We start from the raw sequence: 21,696 nt of genomic DNA, 5'->3' as shown, positions 1-21,696 counted from the left end.
TGTTGGCATTCAAAGTTTTAATACTTTCCATTTTAACTCTTACATTTGACCTCAAAGATTGATGACAGGAAATTATTTGTGATTTTGCCAAAGCACAAATTTGAGTATGACTGAGATTAGTGATAATCCAGGCGCCTGGGTGATTCAGTAGGTTAAGCGTCTGCCTTTGGCTCATGTCATGATCCTGGGGTCCTGGGCTTGTGCCCCACTCCTGGCTCCCTGCTTAGCATGGAGCCCGCTTTTCTCTTTCTCTCTGCCCCTCCCCCCCCTCATATGCTTGGTTTCTCTATCTCAAATAAATAAAATCTTTTAAATAAAAAAAGATTAGTGATAATCCTTAGTGAATGAGCCTAATAGCTTCAGAATCCATGGCTCTCTGTAGTTATTGTAGCTCTTTTGTTAAAGTTCTAAAAGAAAGGTCTTTTAAATGTTTGTTATGCAATACTTTTTTATTCATTTTTATTTATATATATTTTTAAAGATTGTGTTTATTTATTCATGAGAGACACACAGAGAGAGGCAGAGACATAGGCAGAGGGAGAAGGAGGCTCCATACAAGGAGTGTGATGTGAGACTCCATTCTGGGATTTGAGCCGAAGGCAGACACTCAACCACTGAGCCATCCAGGCATCCCTATACTTTTTTAATTTAATGGAGGAAATTATATGTTGTAGTTGTATTTACAGATTTGAAAACTCAAGAAGTCCAGGAGATGTTCTTGAGTGATCCCTGCTCATTTATACAAAGTGCTATCACTACTGGCTTTTTGGGGAAGGCTCAAACTTTTAACTCACATTTCTCCTAGGAAAACATATGGAGCAAAGAAATGTGTTCATTGAGTGTTCCCAGTGGAGGACAAATAAAACACCAGTTGGAGTTGCAGATGATCTAGAAGATCTTTGCTTGAAAGGGGCAAATTCTGCCCCAAGGTTAATTTAATAAATCATTAGAAAGGGGTGTGGTTATTCCTCACCTCAGATATGAGAATGACAGATTATTTCTCTAATTTACAGAACTGTAGAATGCTTTTGGCTTCTTAGAACTTGGATCAAAAATAGAAAATCTCTTGCTATAAATTACAAACATTCACAATTTTACCAGTGCTTATTAATTCACCTATTGTGATACAAATTGTTAAAATGTCAACCTGATTTCACTCTTTTCTGTTTCTCTTTGCTGGTTGATTAGAGTGCCCTCATGTGTCTTTATGATGTAATATCATTTTGAGCTTCCCAAAGGTTATGTTTTATCACCACCCCTGTATGGTAGGTGTTTTTTCTTTCTTTTCTCAAACTGAAAAGCAATATGTAACATAAGGCCAAGTCACACACTTTATTCAGCAGTGCTGTGAGATAAAAATGGATATTTTACTTTGGGGCATTTCAAAGTCATAATTGTTGTTAACTCAGAAGATTAAATCTTTTATACTTAAGATGAAAAAAGGTGTACCAATAATAGATCTTTTTCAGCAATGAGTTGAATTGAGAAATATATATGACTCACAATATAAGCATGACAGCATTAGTGTTGCATATAACTAGAGTAGCACATCTGTTTGTGCTTGGTTTGCTTTGAGCACTCAAATGCTGCTGCTGTTGACTCTGATGATTAGCGGAGTGTACTTGACAAGGACCAAGAATGTCACATGGCATGGAAATCAGTTAAACCCAGCATTCCAGAAGGAAAATTTGCTCCTGGCTTGCTAAATGCCAACAGAGGTCCAGACATACACAGCCCCTCAGATCTCCCATTATTATTCATTTATTCTTTCAACAAATCTTCCTACCACCAGTCTCACTAGGCCTTGCTCAAGGTACTGGGTATATTGCAGGGAGCAAAACATTTACTCCCCTGCCTTTATGGAAAGTAATGTCTAGTGGGCTTACTGTGCAATTCAAACAATATTACAGTGAACTTCCTGATGTAGAGATATCATCAGGCACTGGCTCAAGTATTTTTTTAATGTAATGGTCAAATAATGCATCTAATTGTATCCAAAAATATGCCTTCTTAAAATTTTAGCAGTTACGGCCAACTTGCCCACTAGTTTACCATTGTACCTGTAGTGTATGAGAATGCATTTCCTCCCCCCTTGCCAACAATGCCATCTGTTTCTTTACTCTTACTATGTGTCTTACTAATGCAACTTTCTTCTTTCATCAATCCTCACACCCTCTTGTCTCTTAAACTTCAGCCATTTTTAGTAAAACATCCTTACGGTAGTGGTATATGGATGTGGGAAATGTACCAGAAAAGGGAACACATTTCTTCATATATAAAAAAAATAGTGTCATAAGAATCTTTAAAAGGAATCTTTAAAAAGAATCTGTGGTATTGCTTTGAAAATGCTGATGCGGGACGCTTGGGTGGCTTAGCAGTTGAGTGCCTTTGGCTCAGGGCATGATCCCAGGGTCTGGGATGGAGTCCCACATTGGGCTCCCAGCGAGGAGCCTTATTCTCTCTCTGCCTATGTCTCTGCCTCTCTCTGTGTGTCTCTCATGAATGAATGAATGAATGAATGAATGAATGAATGAATAAATAAATAAATAAATAAATAAATAAAATCTTAAAAAAAAATGATAGTGCTGATTGCATGGGTGTAGTGATTAAGATGGCAGCAGTATCGTGGGATCAAATGGATTGGAGAGGCAGCCAGGACAAGTGTGTGTAAATGACAGAGGAGATCCTGCATCATCCCCAGAAAAGGAATAATCTGTGAGATGGAGCTAGAATTTCACATATCAGGAAGGACTAAGGAAAAGATAGATGCCAGAATTTGCAGAAATCATGAAAAAAAGCAAGACTGCAAACCAAAAGGATGAAGGGAAATAAGAAAGAAAGACTGTAAGGAGAAATAAGACAGTTTGAAAACCAACCCCAAGGCACTCAGTGATCAAGTCTAAGAACTGTGGTGGGAACTGTACTGTGAGAAAAACAGGAAGTTTCAGGTGTCCCTGATTGACCATATATCTGAAGGGAATGCCTTGAAAGTCTAAAACGTTTAAATTTATTGAAAGCACAACTGAATGAACTTTAGCACTCTCAAGGATATGTAATCAGATAGATGATATTCAAGAAACTGATTTTTTAATAGGAATTGCAAAACATGGGATGCCCAGGTGGTCCGTTAGCAGTTGAGTGACTGCCTTCAGCTCAGGGCATGATCCTGGATTTCCGGGATTGAGTCCCACATCGGGCTCCCTGCATGGAGCTGCTTCTTCCTCTGCCTAAGTCTCTGCCTCTCTCCTTCTATGTCTCATGAATAAATAAATAAAATCTTAAAAAAAAAAAAAAGGAATTGCAAAACAAAAACCCTTTTTGCCTTAAGATACAGTTGGTTTTTTCATCACTCATGTTTATAAAGGGGTGGGGGGAGGTGAATAATAAAAGGTTTCTTGCATAATCCATTCCTCAGATTTATGTATGGCCTAAGCAGATTCTCTTTTCCTAAATACAACATTTCTGCATTTTTCTATTTCAGTAAAATAGAGGAAGGCATAATTAGATGTTCTAATTTAATAAGTCTTCCTTCCCATATGTTTTCCAGCATGAGTGAACAAACAGTTGTATTAACAATGTAGAGGATATTATTATTATAACCATTACCTTTCTTTTTACATTTTTAAAGCAGCTTTATTGAGGTATTGTTTATATGCCACAGAATTCATGCACTTAAAGGGTACTATGCAGTGACTTTTAGTAAATTTAGAGTTGTGCAACAATCACCACAATCCAGTTATAGAATATTTCCATCACTCCAAAAAGATCCCTTGTGCCCATTAGCAGTCAATCCCCATTACGACCTCCAAGCTCAGGCAACCACTTAGGTACTTCCTGTCTTGTAGGTTTTCCTTTTCTTGTCATTTCATATAAATTGACTACTACAATATGCAGTCTTTTGTGTCTGACTTCTTTCACTTAGCATAGTGTTTTTGAGGTTCACCCATGTTGTAGCATATAGTGCTTAATAATATTCCACTATACGAGTATACCCCATTTTGTTTATCCATGTGATAAACATTTGATAGACATTTGTTTTCACTTTGGAGCTATTGTTGCGTGGAAGGTTTCCATTTCTAGTATCTCCATGTTTTCATTTCTTTTTCTTGCATGATTGCACTGGCTAGAACCTCCAGTACAGTACTGAAGTGGTGTGAGCAGACATCCTTGTCAGTCTTCCCTGTTTCCAACCTGAAGGGGAAAACATTTAGTCTTTCACTATTGAATATGATGTGAGCTGTAGGATTTCTGTAGATATCCTTAGTCAAGTTAAAGATGTTCTCTTCTGTCCTTAGTTTGTTGAGCATTTTTATCATGGATAGGTCTTGGATTTTATCAAATGCTTTTTTGAGGGTAATCAAGATGATCATATACTTTTTGTCTTTTTTTATATTAATATAAGGGAATAATATGTTCAATGGTAACTCAGTCTTACATTCCAAGTATAATTCCCACTTGGTCATGATGTATAATCTTATAGACATATTGCCAAATTGGTTTGCTAATATTTTGTTGAGGATTTTTGCATATATATTCACAAGAGATATTCTGTAGTTTTCTTGTAATTAATCTTTGGCTTTGGTATCAGAGTATAATATATAATATTGTTCTCTTAGAATGAGTTGGGAAATGTTCCCTCCTCCTGGAGGAGTGCTCAAAGAATTTATCAGTTCTTTATTTTTTAAGATTTTAATTATTTGTTCATGAGAGACACACAGAGAGAGGCAGAGACATAGGTAGAGGGAGAAGCAGGATCCTCATAGGGAGCCCGAAGCGGGACTCAATCCCTGGACCCCAGGATCATGCCCAGAGCAGAAGGCAAACACCCAACCGCTGAGCCACCCAGGCGGTCCCTATATCAGTTCTTCTTTAAATTTGTAATAGAATTCATCAGTGAAGCCATTTGGGCCTGGGCTTTTCTTTGTTGGCAGATTTTTAATTGACTATTTCACTTTCTTTACTTGCTATGGGTCTCTTCAGATTTTCTGTTTGTGCATTACACTTTTTAGAAATTGTAGTAAAATATACACAACATCATAAGATTAACTATTTTAACCATTTTTAAGTGTAGAGTTCAAAGGCAGTAAGTATATTCACCTGGATGTGTGACCATTACTATCCATCCCCAGATATCACTTAGTATGACATCTTCAAGGTTTATCCATGTTGTAGCATGTCTCAGAATTTTCTTCCTTTTTAAGTCTGAATAATATTCCACAAACATTTATACTACATATTGATTATCCATTCATCTGTGTATGCACACTTAAGTCATTTCTACCTTTTGGCTATTATGAGTAAAGCTGCTTTGAAGACAGTTGTACATATATCTGTTAGATCTCTGCTTTGAATTGTTTGGGATATTTATCCAGGAATAGAATTGCTGGATCACATGGTAATTCTCCATTTGACTTTTTTGAGGCATGAACATACTGTTTTTTTAACAGCATGTGCACCTGCACCATTTTATATTCCCAGTAACAGTACATGAGGGTTCTGATTTCTCCACATTTTCATCACTCGCCAACACTTATCATTTTCTGTTTGTTTTGATAATAGCCATCCTAATGGGTGTGAACTAGCGTCTCACTGTGATTTTCATTACATTTCCCTAATGCTTAGTGATGTTGAGCATTTTTGTATGTTTTGAGATAGGTAATATATGTACATTGTTTAATAAAATAATAAACTGTACAGGTTTAAGGGAGAAGAAAAAGTGAAGAGATCTGCTCCTATCATTATCTTCCTCCCCAAGAGCAATCTCTATTATCAGTTTCTTGTATACCCTTCAGAGATATTCTGTGGATTTGCATTTATGTAATATCCATCCCTTTTTAATATTTTATGTAATAGACGCTACCCACACTGGTTTTGCAAATTCCTTTTTCTAAGTTAGAAATGTATCGTACCTATCATTTCATATCAATATCTAGAACTGGTTTGTTTTATAAAACACTGCATACTCATACTTAATGAATCAAAGTCTACATTTAATAAGGAGGAGGGGCAGCCCGGGTGGCTCAGCAGTTTAGCGCCGCCTTCAGCCCAGAGCCTGATCTTGGAGATCCGGGATGGAGTCCCACGTCGAGCTCCCTGCATGAAGCCTGCTTCTCCCTCTGCCTGTGTCTCTGCCTCTGCCTCTCTCTCTATCTCTCTCTCTCTCTCATGAATAAATAAATAAAATCTTTAAAAATAATAATAAGGTCTTGGATCATTTGTTTTCACAGTACTCCATTGTAGACAAATATTTTCAATGCTCCTTTCAGATATTTTTAAAAATATTTCCAACACACACTTTGTATTTTCATTGTCTAAAAGATGAATTTAGACTTATGGATGTTAAGCTGGAAGATAAAGTTCTACTATCCCCACCTACATCCCTCACTACAACTTTGAAAATCATTCATTGTTAAAGTTCAGGGCATGGTTTCTTGCTAATATAAAACATAACAAATTAGTATCAACATACCTCAAAAATATGTTCATACCATTGCTGGAAAATAAATCAGTTGCGCAGTGTTTTGTTGTTTAGATATGCCATAATTTAGCCAAACCTTCATCGATGAGCATTATGTTGTTTCCAGTCTTTTGCAATTAGAAATCATGTTGCACAATAATCTCCTTTGTGAGCATCTATGGAAGTATATTTGTAGGATACATTTCTGGGTGAAATGGATGGTTCAGAGAGTATGTGCGTTTTTTATTTCATTTTATTGCTGAAAAGCCCCCTAGAGACTTATCAGATTACACTATCTCCAACAGCATATCCCAGTGTACCACTACAGTGTTACCATCAAACTGTCTTATTCTTTTCTCTCACTGAAAAGTGAAAAAATGGTCTGTTATGATACTTTTTAAAACTTTTCTTCTATGTGTAAAATGTAAACATCTTTTCATGTGTCTGCAAAAACATCTGTATTTCTGTTTTCTTCTCAACTCTTTTATCTCACTTGATCTATTTTACAGTACTACACTTTTATTTTTGTAGTTTTAGAGTGTATTTTAATATTTTGTAGTATATGTTCCCACTCATTGCTCGCTACTTTAGAATTTTCCAGACTGGTCTCATTTATTTTTTTCATATAAAATTTAGAATTTTAGATGTCCTATAAAGTTGAGAATTATTAGTTCCCAGTAAAATCGTCCTCATATTTTTATTGGAATCAGGCTAAATTTATAAAATGTAAGAAGAGAATTGACTTACAACATATCGAGCCTAAAGAACAAGTGTCTTTTCCTTTACTTGAACCTTTTCTTAAACATTATCTTTTTTATTGTTACTGTAATTGGACTCTTTTCCTACATAGTTTACATATAAAAAGGGTATTTCTTTTTTGTATCCTCTCTACAACCCCTTGTTGAATTCTTTATTTTAATTTTTAGTAGTTTTTCCAGCTAATGCTCAGTGCGTTTTCCTGGTGTATAACTTTGTAGATAATCTTAAACCTCGTTTTTATTCTGTGGTGTAATTTCACTGGCTTATACTTGCAGTCTAGTTCAGAATAGGAATGATGGTGGTAGACATCTCTTTTCTATTTCTGACATAAATGGACACGCTGCTTTAATGCAACATGTCACTGTTATATCAGGTTTTGGCTTGAAATTTTTGCATATTTTAATTTACATGCCATAGCTACTTTCTTGCTCCAGAATTTTCTAGTCACTAATAAAGTGAGGATCTTTCACATAGACCAACAATAAGTTATTTTTTAAGGGGAAGATCTATTTGTGTTGTACTGTATTGTTTGTTCTAGGCAGTTAATTATATCTTACAAGCTATTTCCAGACTTTTGAGAAAACAATGGTTTTTATAACTTAAAGTCTTGGGTGGTGTATACCAGATTCACAGAAATAAAAGACTTCTATGACCTTAAGAGAAAATTGCAGGGTTTCCTTAGAAAACAGAAAAGCCAGAAATAGTCTCTCTCTCTGTACTTAAGAGACAGGCCTGATAAAGGCAAGAAATGTAAACAAATCAGTCTGTTAAAATAAACATAATTACCACACCAAAAAAAAAAAAGAAAAGAAAAGAAAAGAAAAATCTCTGTAGAAACGAAAAAAGGGTCAGAGCCCTAGGCAGGGGCTTATTTATTTTAGGCTATATTTGATTCAAGCTATGTAGATCCAATAGGAAGAAACTGTCAGTGAACAACTATGTGATGGTTAAAATTAACAGATAAGAGAAGTAATAACAAAAATCCTTTGTTTGGCTGTATGATCCAACAAATGTTATTAAATGCATATCTCCTATAAAACCTCCTTGATGCCCTGGGATGAGCTAACGATGAATTAAGACATAGATCCTACTATCAGTAAATATTTAACAAACCATGGACAGAGTGTATTGTGTATGCTATATACGTATGTGACTAAGTGTATGCAGTTTTAAGTAAGACTGTGATAAAGACAGTAGTGGTATATGTAATTTTAGGATTATAAAAGATGTTTTCCAAACAGAAAGTCAAAGTTGCCTACAGAAGTATGATTTGAGTTGGCCTTGAAAAGTATGTTGGCTGGCAGATAAGTCAGAGGAAGAGTTTTGTGTCATTGCCATTGGGGTCAGGGATGGACTTGCTGGGGGTTATCAGGAATGAAATTACAAAAGTAGATTGAAGCCACAGTAGTGACTGAATACGAGACTTAGTGGTTTGGACAGGAGCAGAATAAGGATATATAAAAAATATAGATTTTAAGGGAGTTTGGGAGCTTTACAGCTTTATTGCAAGAATGTTTAAATACCTGGAGCCTTTAAATTTATCCCTTGGGAAATCTAGGACGAAGGAGTTAGAAGAACTGTATTTTACACACTTAAGAAAAACTTTGGGATGTGAAATCAAAAAGTATGATTCACTGCAATTATAGAAAATATTGTGAAAAGTGAAATATAATCGAAACAAGAAGCATCAGGAAGTTTAGCAAATGCATCAAAACAAATGCAGAGTCAGAATTTACCCTGCTTAGGACAAGATTTTTCTTTCTTTTTTTTTTTTTTTTTTTGAAGATTTTTTATGTATTTGACAGTGCAAGAGAGCACAATCAGAGGGAGAGGGAGAGGGAAAAGCAGACTCCATGCTGAACAGGGAGCCCAACTTTGTGGGGTTCGATCCCAGAACCCTCATATCATATCATATCTGAGCTGAAGGCAGATGCTTAACTGACTGAACTACGTAGGCGCCTCATGGACAAGATTTTTCTAAGCACTTTATGAGACCTCATAAGCAGTAACAGAATTCGTAGGTACATCAGAAAGTGAAAAGAATCCAGAGAATCAATAGGAACAGTTGACGGGCACCATTTAAGAACAATACCTAGGTAGGAAAAAAAGGAAAGAACAGAGACAGTGAATTCCTTGACATTCACCTTTATTGAAAAAAAGCTGGGCAAGAGTCTCTTTCCTGCAAAACTGATAAATGCATAGAATATTCTTGGTTACATCGACAGCTTGAATATAGATAAATCACTAGAAAGTGTGATGCCATCCTCAGATTTTTTTTGATATAATTTTCATACAGTTAAAGTGGCATAAATTTCAAGTGTGCATATAGTTTGATGAATTTTTATCTAGTTATACTTCCATGTATGTTCTCATTTGTGTCTGGCTTTAACTCAACATGTTGACCTGAAAGTTTTAAAGGATGAAAACTGTTGACTTGTTGGCTAACCTATGTCACCCGTATATAAAGAGCAACTTCCTAGAGGACTGGCAAACTGCCTGTGGGACTACCATCTCTTTGTAGGGTTCCTGACGGGACCCTAAGACATTCAGCCTGGTAAAACCTATTTCTGGGCTTGGCAAGCTGCTGTGATTCCGTAGGAGGCTGTCGGGCAAACACAACATGGTTTCTTTTAGAAAGAAATCGATCTGACTGAACTATCAGAGTTCTACAGAGGGACTAAATAAAGCTTGTTTCTTTAATTCACTCGAATTTTGGAATGCTTTTCTCAAAAATAACTATTATAGAATCAATAAATACTCTTAATTTTTTTCAGAATATAATTGAAAGCTATAAAGAAGGAAGCAAAAATCACCTGTCATCTCACTACCTAGAATAATCACTGTTTAACGTTTCGGTGTATAATCTGTTCTGGTGGATGTGTGCACAGATAGCGTTCTATATCAGTAACTCTAAAGTTATAAATCTGTTAGGATAAGATTCTACTCTTAGTGATAGGAAGCCCGAAATAGGGCTTAAATAGGGTTGATGTTTCTCTCTTAAGTAAGTGATGTCTGAGGGTAAGTAGTCCAGGGCTGATATGACAGGTCCATGATCCTTAGAGTCCCAAACTCTTTGCTGGCTTATTGGCCCCATCATCTTCAATATGTGGCTCACTCTCTATGATGCAATATAACTCAGGTCCTTATTTCTAGCCAGGAGGAAAGGATGCAAAGAAAGGATGCCCCTTCCCTTTGTTAGTTTCTCAGACTTGAACACACTCCTTAGATCTACTTTTTTCAGCCAGAATTTACATTGCTACATCTTGCATTGCAATGTTGCAAGAGAGACTGGGAAATAGTCTTTATTCCAGGTGGCCATAATTCCAGCTGAGATTTGAAGTTCTCCTGTAAAAAGACAGAGAGGGATACAGATAATGAGACAACTGTGTCACAAGCCTTTCCGTTTTAAATATCTGTATCACTCATTTGGGGTATTTTTATAGTATTACATTACATGAATTTATTGTGCTTTTGAACATTGTGCTTTCTGTCCCCTACTGTCCTGCACAATGCCAAAGAGAACATATTTTTATTTACTTTTTTTGCACCTATCTAGTTTTTTTGCTTAGTATAAGTGAGTTTCTTAAGTAGAATTGTGAGGTCAAGGACTATATATGCACATTTTAAATTTTGACTCGGGATTGCTTTTCAGAAATTCTTTCATTTTTATCCACCAAGAGTAACTGAGAGTTTCCATTTTCCCCCATCTTCATGATTAGTTTCTTCATGTGAGTGTTTGAACAGACCATTTTCTCACAAGTGTAGTTTTAATCTGCACTTCTATTACTTGTAGAAAGTTGACTACTCTGCATTAGTTTTTGGTGTTTTGTGATTTGGGTATGTTTTGAGGGCCCTTTCTATTCTTTTACAAATTACCTGTTTATGGTTTTTCCCTGTTTTTCTGTTAGAATCTTTGTCTTTTTTCTTACTCAGTTATTAGAGTTCTTCATATGTTAAGGTTATCGATTCTTTGTCTTGGCTTTATAAATGACTTTTGCCACTATATCACTTTTTGCTTTGTTTAGAATAGTTTCAGCCATACCAAAGTTTTTAGTAAAATAAACAAATCTATTGTTACTTAATTCTCGGATCATGGCTTTAGGATGGTACTTAAAAGTCCTCTTCTATGCCAGGATTATATCCAATATTTCCCTGAAGCTTTAGAATTCCTCTACTTGCATTCTGTACAAAGACTTTGCAAGAATTGCTTTATCAACCACAACAAAGTGAAAAATCAGAATTAAACTACATCCTCTAGCAAGTGTGGGTGTCCCTGCTGCTATTTTTGTAGAATCAATATTAATTAGTAAAAGAAGCTGCTGCTTCTGTTCTCTCCCAAGGACCCAGGTGGTACAGGCAAAGGAAAACTCTTTACTCTGACCCCTGACATGTTAACTGGTGTGACTTTTTTTTTTGGTCCAAAAGCCTTTTCTAGACCCCACCACTAATTGCTGATAGCCTGGTTTTTGTCCAGACATAAATGCATGTGAAGAACCCAGCATGAAGTGCTCGGTAAATGGTAGCTGTTTTTATAAACTTCTTCACTTAATCAAAAGCAGTTTGTAAATTCATTTCTTTGAAAATCTGAAGTGACTGAAAGAGGCTTCTTCCCAATCCATCTAGAAGCATACTCATTTAATTGAGTTACGCATATTCTTCTCTTTGCTACTATGCGTTATTTCTGACACCTTCCCTCTAAATAAAACAGTTTTGTCAACATTGAAAGTCTGTTCAAGGGGCACCTGGATGGCTCAGTCAGTTGGGCATTCGACTCTGGGTTTCAGCGCAGCTCATGATCCCAGGGTTGTGAGACTGAACCCCCGCATCTGGCTTCAAGCTCAGCAGGGAGTCTGCATGAAGATTCTCTCTCCTTTTCCCCCCTCCATTCTCTTTCTCTCTCTCTGATAAATAAATAAATAAATCTTAAAAAGAAAAGAAAAGAATATCTGTTCAGTTAGGTAACACCTCTTTCCAGTTATCTATACAAATGCCCAGGAAACTCCCTTGTGACCATGGTATCTGTGCTTTCTCCTGCATGGTTGACTCTGATGTCCATATTTTTCTAGACAAACAACTTTTTTTTTTCCTGTGAATTATGTTTATTAGGATATAAGGGATGGGTTTGGAAACCTTATGTGGGTTATGCCTCACCTGGTAAATGTCCATTCTAATCTTCCTGGGATAGCTTCTGAAGCTTTTTCTTTTTCTTGGAGCTGCTCTTGCTGCCAGAAGCCTCTTCAGGTCCACTGCTGAGTGGCTCCTCGTTAGAAGAGAATTTCCTCTTTTGGGCGTGGGGGGTGGGGTGTTCCTGTTTACTGTCTCTTCAGCATCACTACTAACCAGATCCTCCTTGGCAAAAGGAGACAGATGGGCCTTCCATTCCAATCTCCTGTGGAGTTTCCGGGGGCTTTTGCTTTGTCTTCTTTTTGGGTCTTTCACTTTGGGTCTCCTCACACTCCTCCAGGGTACTACTGCTGTTTTCTGGAGATATGATGGCAAGGGCGGCCAGCTGTTTTTTCTTCATCAAGTGTTTCTTCTCCTGCTTCTCCAGTTTTCTAGCCATCTCAACTGTCGCTTCCTCTGTCTAGCTGCAAAGACTGCAGGATCTCCAGACCTCCCTTCTGGTTTCATTGGCTGGACAATGAACCTTGAGCCAACGCATTATCTGTGGTTTGGGGAGGGGAAAGTGCACAATTTTTTTAAAACGTGACTAGAATAAATTCCTAACTTACTCTTGAATTAATATTAAGTCTCCTTGTTGATGCTGATCTTAGCCACTTACTAGTTTACCATTTTGTTAACCTTTTTCCTTTTTTTCTTCATTGTCATTGCTGCAGATTTTCAACAATTTGTATAAATTCCATTGCTGTCAAATTGCCTCTACTTTTGCATAATTCATCCCATAAATAATACTTAACATTTCCATATCTCTTTTTTCCTTTTAAAGGTGTCTTTACCTTTATCCATTATAATCATATGTGACTTTTTACTAGCAGTTTTATCACACTTGCTGCTTTTGTTCTTATAGGACACACTGGGTTAATAATGTTCATTAAACACCTGAAACCAATCACAAATAAAACAAACTCTGTAGAACAAAACCAGCTCATAGGCCTGTCATATATGATCTTTAATGCAATTTCTTTTTTGGTGGTAGTAGAGCACAACTTTTATTCTGAAGTGTAGATACACATAGTTTGTATGAAAGATTAAGTTAGAGGGGTGCCTGGGTGGTGCAGATGGTTGACTGTCCAACTCTTGGTTTTGGCTCAGGTCGTGATCTCAGGGTCCTGGGATTGAGCCCCACATCAGGCTCAGCAGGGAGTTTACTTGAGATTCTCTCTTCCTCTTACCTCTTCCCTTTGCCCCTCCTCACTCTCTAAATCAATCAATCAATCTATGAAAGATTAGGTTAAAGTAGTACTTATTTTTTTAATTTATTGTTATCTTTAGCTATTTCTACCCCTATCTCTGTCTCCCATATTCCTTATTTCCTCTAAATACTGTTACCTCTTTGCTCTCAACCTCTTTTAAAACTTTGTTGCCATTAAGGAGGGCATCTGATGTAATGAGCACTGGGTGTTACATGCAGTTGATGAATCACTGACCTATAGTACCTCTGAAACTAATAATACACTATACGTTAATTTAAAAAAAACTTTGTTGCCAATAGAAACTTCTGTGGTCATTATTCTGTATTCCAAAAGAGGAGGGAAAAATTCTGATAAAAAAAAAAATCAACTGGTGGAAATCTGGTTTTAAAAAACTAAAATGTATACAGTAGTATCTAAAGTAGAAAGTGAAAGTTGCACCCTCAACCACCCTCCCATGCAGTAGCCAGTTTTACTGGTGTGATATGTGCTTTGTCTTTTTTTTTTAAATTACATATGTATGTATATATTTACATAAATGGGGCCATATGAATAGCTCTGTGAACTTTTTTCAATCCACTCCACTTTTTAACATTTTTAAAGTTCTGGTACCAGACATCCAGTGATTCATTCCCAAGCCAACCCTTACTTATTTTCCCTGTTCCATCCTTAATATTTACTGTGAACATGCCCACCCTTCCTGAACTTAGGTTGGGCTGTTTGTGTTTTTATGACCCCTCTCTGCTTCCTTAATTCATTTGCATGGAGAACCAAGTCTGGGAAGAGAATAAGTGTGAAGGAGCAGCTGTGTCAGTTACCCAGCTAAGTGTGTTATCTAGCCACTCTCCAACCAGAAAGTGGTTTCACTGTGTTCACTATGCATGCTGTAGATTTTCTGCTCAAATGGAAAATTATCCCTCTATCCAGCTGTGTAGTCAGCTTGACAGTGAGTATGATTGGCACATTTAACGGCTCTCCTGCAAGATAAAATCAAGACATAAAGTGAAAGAAAGTGAAAGATTACCAAATAAAATTGAGATGTATTTATAGAAGTCTCTGAGTGCTGGAGGGCCTGGCCCAAAATTCTTAGCAGGGGTAATAGTTCCAAATTAGACAAATTTGGCTCAGTGGAAGCCAGTTTAACTCAAGATGGTGTGTATAAGGCAGAAATTCTCAATAGAGTGTTCTCTTCTCTTTCCCTGCCACAGTAAAAATTTTATACATCCTATTGGGGCATGGAGTATCTCCTAGTGAGCTTTAACTATCGATGGCAACAAATGTATGTATACTCAGGGATATTGGTACAGATAAAAGTATAAGCCCTATAAGGGCCAGGTTCCTCACTTTTTAAAGAGATATTTGGACTAGATCTTAGAATTCCTTAAAGCTTATAAATTGTATAATGTCGTATATCTTCTGAAAGTCAGTTGTAAAAAACACAGTGGCATAAACACATCTTGATGAAAGATTTATATTAAAGACCGAGGCATTTTGGTCAACCCAGTGAAATGATGGAATAATGAGAAGCAACATTTTTGTGTTAGGAGAGAGGTTAGAAATAATCTAGTTAAGTCTCCTCATTTGTCAGGTGAAGAAATCTGAAGCCCAAAGAATTTGGGGATTTATTTGGATTAATAACAAATTAGAGGCAAAGTTAGAACTAATACTTTATGCCTAGAACTAATGCTTTATATTGGATACCGTCTGGTACCAGAACTTGAAAAATGTTAAGAAGTAATTAGAGTTGATGGAAAAAAAGTTTACAGAGCTATTCATATGGCCTCATTTATATTTTTTAAGCCAAAAATAAATTTCTACTTTGGAAAACAGTTTGGTAGTTTCTTATAAAATTAAATGTATATAGCCCAGTAATGTCACTCTTACATATTTGCTGAAGAGAATTGATATCATACGCCTACATAGTCCTATACATGAATGTCTATAACTGCTTTTTCATATCAGCAAAAACTGGAAACAGCAACCCACATGTCTATCAGTTTGTCAATGGATAAGCAAATTCTGATACATCCATACAATGGACTACTTCTTAGCAGTAAAAGGAATGAACTGCTGATAACAACAAAAAGGATGCATCTCAAAAGCACTATGCTTGTAGTATATGAAATTTCTAATTGCTCTGCATCCTTGCCAGTGCTTGTCAGTCTTTAGATTTGACCCTTCTACTAAGAATATAGTGGTATTCTGTTGTGGTTTTAATTTATATTTCTCTAAGGACTAATTTTTAGCATCTTTTCATTTGAAAACATTTGAAGTTGTAAAAATTCTGCATTCAAGCTCTTTATGAGATAAGTGTTTTGCAAATATCTTCTACCAGTCTGAGTTATCTTACATTTTCTGAAGGATGTCTTTTGAAGAATAGTGTGTCTAAGAAATTATTGCTTAACTTAAAGCACAAAGATTTTCCTCTGTTTTTCTAGATTTGCCCTGTCAAGTGCAGTATCCACCAGCTGCATATAGCTTTTATTTTTCTAATTTTTATTTATTTACTTATTTATTTGCATATGGCTTTTTTAAAAGAGTTTATGTATTTATTCATGAGAGATACAGAGAGAGAGGCAGAGGGAGAAGCAGGCTTCCCATGGGGAGCCCGATGCAGGACTCGATCCCAGGACCGTAGGATCACGCCCTGAGCTGAAGGCAGACGCTTAACCACTGAGCCCCCTCAGCATTCCTGCATATGGCTTTCAAACACACTGTTACTAGTATGACTAAGGAATTGAATTTTATTTTTTTTTTAAAGATTTTATTTATATGAGAGAGTAAGCAGGAGAGAGGGGCAGAGGGAGAAGCAGACTCCTCACTGAGCAGGGAGCTTGATGAGGACCCTGAGATCATGACCTGAGCTGAAGGCAGGCACTTAATTGACTGAGCCATTCAGGCACACCAGGAACTGAATTTTAAATCATATTTTATTTTATTTTTAAATTTCATTTATTTATTCATGAGAGATACAGAGAGAGAGAGAGGCAGAGACACAGGCAGAGGGAGAAGCAGGCTCCATGCAGGGAACCTGATGAAAATCATATTTTATTTTTAAGATTTTATTTATTTACTTATTTATTTATTGAGAGAGCACTCACGCACGTAAGCTGAGGAAGGGGCAGTGAGAGAATCTCAAGCAGACTCCCTGCTGAGCACAGAATGGGTATTGGGGCTCCATCTCAGGACCCTGAGACCACCATGACCTGAGCTGAAATCAAGAGTCGGACACTTAACCAGCTGACCCACCCAGGTGCCCCGTATGGCTTTTTATTTTAATTAAACTTTAAAAGCTAATACTTTATTCAGTTACTGAGAAAATTTTTAGTATTTTTGAAAGAATTTGGGTATGTGGATCTACTTCTTCAACTAAGTTTTATGCTATCTAAATGTATATCAAGTATTTCAGATGAAAATTTAGCATCTGAATTAAAATATGGTACAAGTACAATGTTTACACTAGGCTTTGAAGACTTAGTACCATGAAGTAATATAAAAATGTCTCATTAATGTTTTTATATCAGTTTTCTGTTGAAATGAAAATTTAGAAATATTTGGGCTAAATGAAATATATTACTAAAATAATTTCACCTGTTGCTTTTTCTCTTTTAATTTAGCTCCTAGAAAATTAAAAATTATGTCTGTGGCATGCATTGCATTTCTATTGCTTGTACTTTTCCAGAAGTTTTATTGTTTTAGCTCTTATATTTAGTTCTATGATTCATTTCAAATTCAAAGACCCCTTTAGCCCTAATATTTTATGATTTTTATGGAAGCTAAGAGTCTGATGAACATAAGCAAGACTGAGAAAAAAAATTTTTTTTTTAATTTATAAATTCTGTCATTAGGAAATACCACATTTTAAAAATGTTAAACTTCTCAGGGGTACAACTTCTCAGAGATATAGAAATGACAGTATCAGCAGCTTAATTAACTAGTTAAATATTTTCCTTTCTTGGTCTATCTCAAGCTGTATGCCTTCGAAATAATCTAGCAGGGGCTAGTGGTACAGTAGGAAAACGGTATTGAGAGAGAAGTTAGAAAAGATGACTACAAAAAAACTAGTCACTGTTACTTCTGAGATTCTTAGATTTTTTTTCCTATTTAACTATCGTATCCATATTAAACCTGTTGCTCTTATCATAGTACACTATCATTGGTTTTCTTCTAGTATATTAGTGAAATGCTTTAAGAGAAGACATTTAGAACTTGTGCAGATTCAGTCTGTTATTAACTGTGTGATTTTGGGCCTTGACAATTGAGTTGGTATCAGTACCATTTACTTTATTCAGTTGTTGGGAAAGAGCTAATTAAAAATTGGATAGAAAATATTTGTCTGGAATTCTTATTTTTAGTGAAGGTAATTCATACAATGAAATTTTCAATTGCTGTTCCATTCTAAGGTAGGATCTAATTTTATTTTTAGAATTCCTTTTCAAGTGTCAGCATTAATTTGTGTTTTTATGAATATGTATATTTTATAAATATAGCTATCGTGTTAATATAACATTTCTGGTAATTAGATAATGATCAACATCATTTGAAAAATTTCTTGTAAAATTATAAAGCCTTGCCGAATCTTGTTAGTGAAGTGTTTTACCAGGCTTCCAAAGACTAGGAAGAATCAAGGTGCTAATATAATCTCAGAATTTTAGACTAAAAATCTGGAGTTACCGCTTTTTCTTTCCTGCCCCCACCCAAGGCCCTATCTTGTTGAATCATCCTTCTCATGAGGCAGCATTCTCATTTCTTCCATTTCCATTGCCATGTCAGTGGACATGGCAGTTTTAAGTCTTGTTTACTTTTACATCAGGACACTATAATATCAAAATGAAAATTATGGACCATCATCACTACTCAGCACAGTTCGTTAGAAATTAACAAATATATCTAGCAAATGGTATATTAATGCTCAAATATTTACCCATTACAATCTCTTGGATTTTATTTTTGTACAACAAAAGAGACTTATTGTAAGGAAAACAGCACTACAGATTTTGACAATAGTAGGAAAGGTAGTTACATAATTCCAATGTCTGAGGAAGTGTCTAATAACAATACCAAAAAAAAAAACCCCATCTTAGTATTTCATTACTAACTTTAAATAGATGTTAGTAGTTTCCCCTTTTTGAGTAATCAGATCTTCCCTCCCATGCCCCCCTTTAAAGACATAAGTTATATCTAAAGATAAAACCAACCTTCAGTTTTCCTCCCTTTTCCTAGGTTACTGCTTTCCTCAAGTTGATATGTATTATAACTGTTCATGCTTCTATTAGTTTAGTTTGTTATAGTACGTATTCAATATTATTAGGTATTGCCAAATTATTCTTGAAAGTCACACCAATTTATACCCCATTTTTACTATATTCTCTTCAATAGTATCATTAGTCCGTTTGCTCATTATTATTTTGCATTTGCCTGATTCTAGTGATTTTGAGCTTTTTATATCTACATTTATTGCCCACTCTTGTTTCCTCATTTCCATTGCATTTTAAAATCTTTGTTGTTGTTGATTTGTATGAGTTTTTAATATTGAATAGGTTACTAGTGGTTTTTTAGTAACGTGTTGGAAATATCTTCTTCTGATCTCTGGCTTGTGTTTTCACTCTGTAATTGGTATCCTTTGGAGATTTTCATTTTAAAGTACTACAGTGAAGTTTCTTAATCTTTCTCTTATGGTTTGTACTTTTTTGTCTCAAGAAATTCTCAAGTACCCCAGGGTAATACAGCATTTATCCTTTTTTTCTTTTTCACTAAAAGTTTTAAAGTTCTTGCCTTCATATCTTAAATATTTAAGTCATCTGGAATTAATTTTTGTGTATAATACAAAGTATTTTTTTAATGGGTTGCAAACTTCCCCAGTACCATTAAATTGGAAATGCCACTTTTATCATATGTCAAGCCTATAGGTTTGTATGCATCTCTTTACTGTTTATTCCTATTTCACTGGTTCATTAGCTATCATAGTACAACATCCTACTGTTAATTATATTACAGTAAGTTGTAATATCAGAAAATTTAATTCGCCTCTAATCATTGGTCTTTAATATTTTCCTAGGTAACTTAGCCCTTGACTCTTCCATATGATTCTTAAATTGCATAAAAAGTATTTGTGAGAATTGCTATTTTTTATGAGTTGCTTCCTTTCCAGTTAATATTATCTTTAAGTACAGTTTTATAATTTTTTTTGGTAAATATTTTACACTTCTTTTTTACTTCTATGATACATTTAATTTTTTTGTCATGTAAATAGTATTGTAATTTTTAACTTACTACTTTTACTATTTGTTGCTGTTGTATAAGAACTCAGTTAATTTTGGTACTTTGATTTTTGTATCCAACCTCAGTGAGCTCTCTCTTATTATTATTATTTTTTAAGGATTTTATTTATTTATTCATGAGAGACACAAAGAGAGGCAGAGACACAGGCAGGGGGAGAAGCAGGCTCCATGCAGGGAGCCCGACGTGGGACTCGATCTCAGGACCCCAAGATCACACCCTGGGCTGAAGGCGGCACTAAACCACTAAGCCACCAGGGCTGCCCTGCACTCTCTTATTAGCTATAATAGTTTGTTTTTAGAATGTCTTCTATTAGCAATAATCGCACCTCGGATAAACCTCATTGGCTACGATACTGCCACTGCGCAAAGCTTTTTAGAATGTCTTCTAATCATATCAATTGTGAGGAATAACTGTTTTTATTTCTCCATTTCTTATTAACTTTTTAGTTTTCCTGCCTTATTGCATTATATAGCATTTCCAGGTATTAGTGTTAAATTTAAGCAGTCATCGTGAGTATCCTTGCTTTTTTCTTGCCTTTAAGGAAGTAGTTTTATGTACTTCATCATTAACTGTGATGTAGGATTTGGTTAAGGAACTTTTTATCAAATTAAAGAAATACCTTTCATTTATAGTTTGGTAAGAGCTTTTGCCTAGAATCAATGTTGTGTTTTTCAAATACATTTTCTGAATCTGTTGAGATTTTTTTTCCTATATTCATTTATGTGTGAATTATACCAATAGGTTTTCTGATGTTGTACCAGGCAACAAAACCATTACACAAAAATCAATTGGCTAAAAGTATTTTTTTTTTTAATGTTGTATTTGAATCAGAAACAACCAAAGTCACTCCTCTATTCTACTACCAGAGAGAAAAGCAAACTGAACCTGTTTTCTCTTTGCTCATGGATCTCCACAGCAAATATAGGAGTTAGTTAAATAGACAAAGGAGAAAAGGGGGGGGGCGGGGGAATGGTGACATCATTTATAACTTATTTCATTAACACTATTGCCTGTAAAAAACAGTTCCTCTATGGTATTGTGCAATTCTTCCAAACAATATTAAAGAGCTTTTGGCATTAGCTCAACCTAGAGGTTATAGGTTACAATAAAGATAATTAAAAGTAGTTTCAGTAGCAAAACTACTTTACAGTGAGAGAATCCTATCACTTTTTTTTTTTTTAATGGAAGAGAAAGCCCAACAAAAGAAAATTACTGCTATGATAGATTGTAGACCAATTTAATAATTTAATTTACTTGGGACCTTTGCTTTATCTTACATTAGCTAGCTAACTAATTTTCTTTGTTCACAACCAGATTATAAATTCAGTCTACATTCTGTCAATTTAAAGTGTGGCCTTCTAGGGCACATCATTTTAGAGCACTTTTTTTTTCCTCTCCTTTTTCTCTGTGTAACATGGGATACCATGGTAGTTAAGTGTACTCTTTCTGGATCTTACTGTCCTGGATTCAAGTCCTGGTACAGTTCTTACAGTTTTGGGACCATGTACAAATTGCATAATCTCAGTGTCTCATTTTCTTCATTTGTAATATAAGAACACACTTCCTACCTCATAACATTCTTGGGAGGATTGAAGGAATTAAATGTAAAGCTCTTTCAGAGTGCCTGATACTGCATAAACACCATACCATAATAACTGTGTATATTATAATTATTTTAAAGAAGACTGGGGAATAGAACATATGTGATATTTTGGTCCATGATTCTTTCTGCAAAAGACAGACTCGTTCCCCAAAGCCAACTGACCAATTTGCCATGACCAAATTGCCAAGTTTACCAAATGTACTAATTTGCTAAATGTTTTATTT

The 21,696-nt window shown here is 35.5% G+C and overlaps 1 protein-coding gene, 1 long non-coding RNA gene and 1 pseudogene across 2 annotated transcripts in view; 1 reads left to right on the top strand and 2 right to left on the bottom strand.

Moving 5' to 3' along the window:
- The window catches only part of INTS9 (integrator complex subunit 9), a 101,787-nt gene that overhangs the window by 4,352 nt on the left and 75,739 nt on the right, over positions 1–21,696 (top strand). The gene's annotated exons all lie outside the window — the stretch shown is intronic.
- The window catches only part of LOC121497429, a 42,517-nt gene continuing 30,208 nt past the window's right edge, over positions 9,388–21,696 (bottom strand). The window contains exons 2-3 of the long non-coding RNA XR_005989459.1: positions 12,368–12,881; positions 9,388–10,561 (exon numbers count right to left, since the gene is read on the bottom strand). This is a non-coding gene — a long non-coding RNA (uncharacterized LOC121497429). The remainder of the gene's footprint in view (positions 10,562–12,367; positions 12,882–21,696) is intronic.
- Positions 20,149–20,239, bottom strand: LOC121498257 (annotated as a pseudogene).

Source organism: Vulpes lagopus, chromosome 8, assembly GCF_018345385.1.
Source record: "Vulpes lagopus strain Blue_001 chromosome 8, ASM1834538v1, whole genome shotgun sequence".
In the NCBI taxonomy this organism is placed as follows: domain Eukaryota; kingdom Metazoa; phylum Chordata; class Mammalia; order Carnivora; family Canidae; genus Vulpes; species Vulpes lagopus.
The sequence above is the reverse complement of the archived record's forward strand: the minus strand, read 5'-3'. Positions and strand labels throughout refer to the sequence as shown.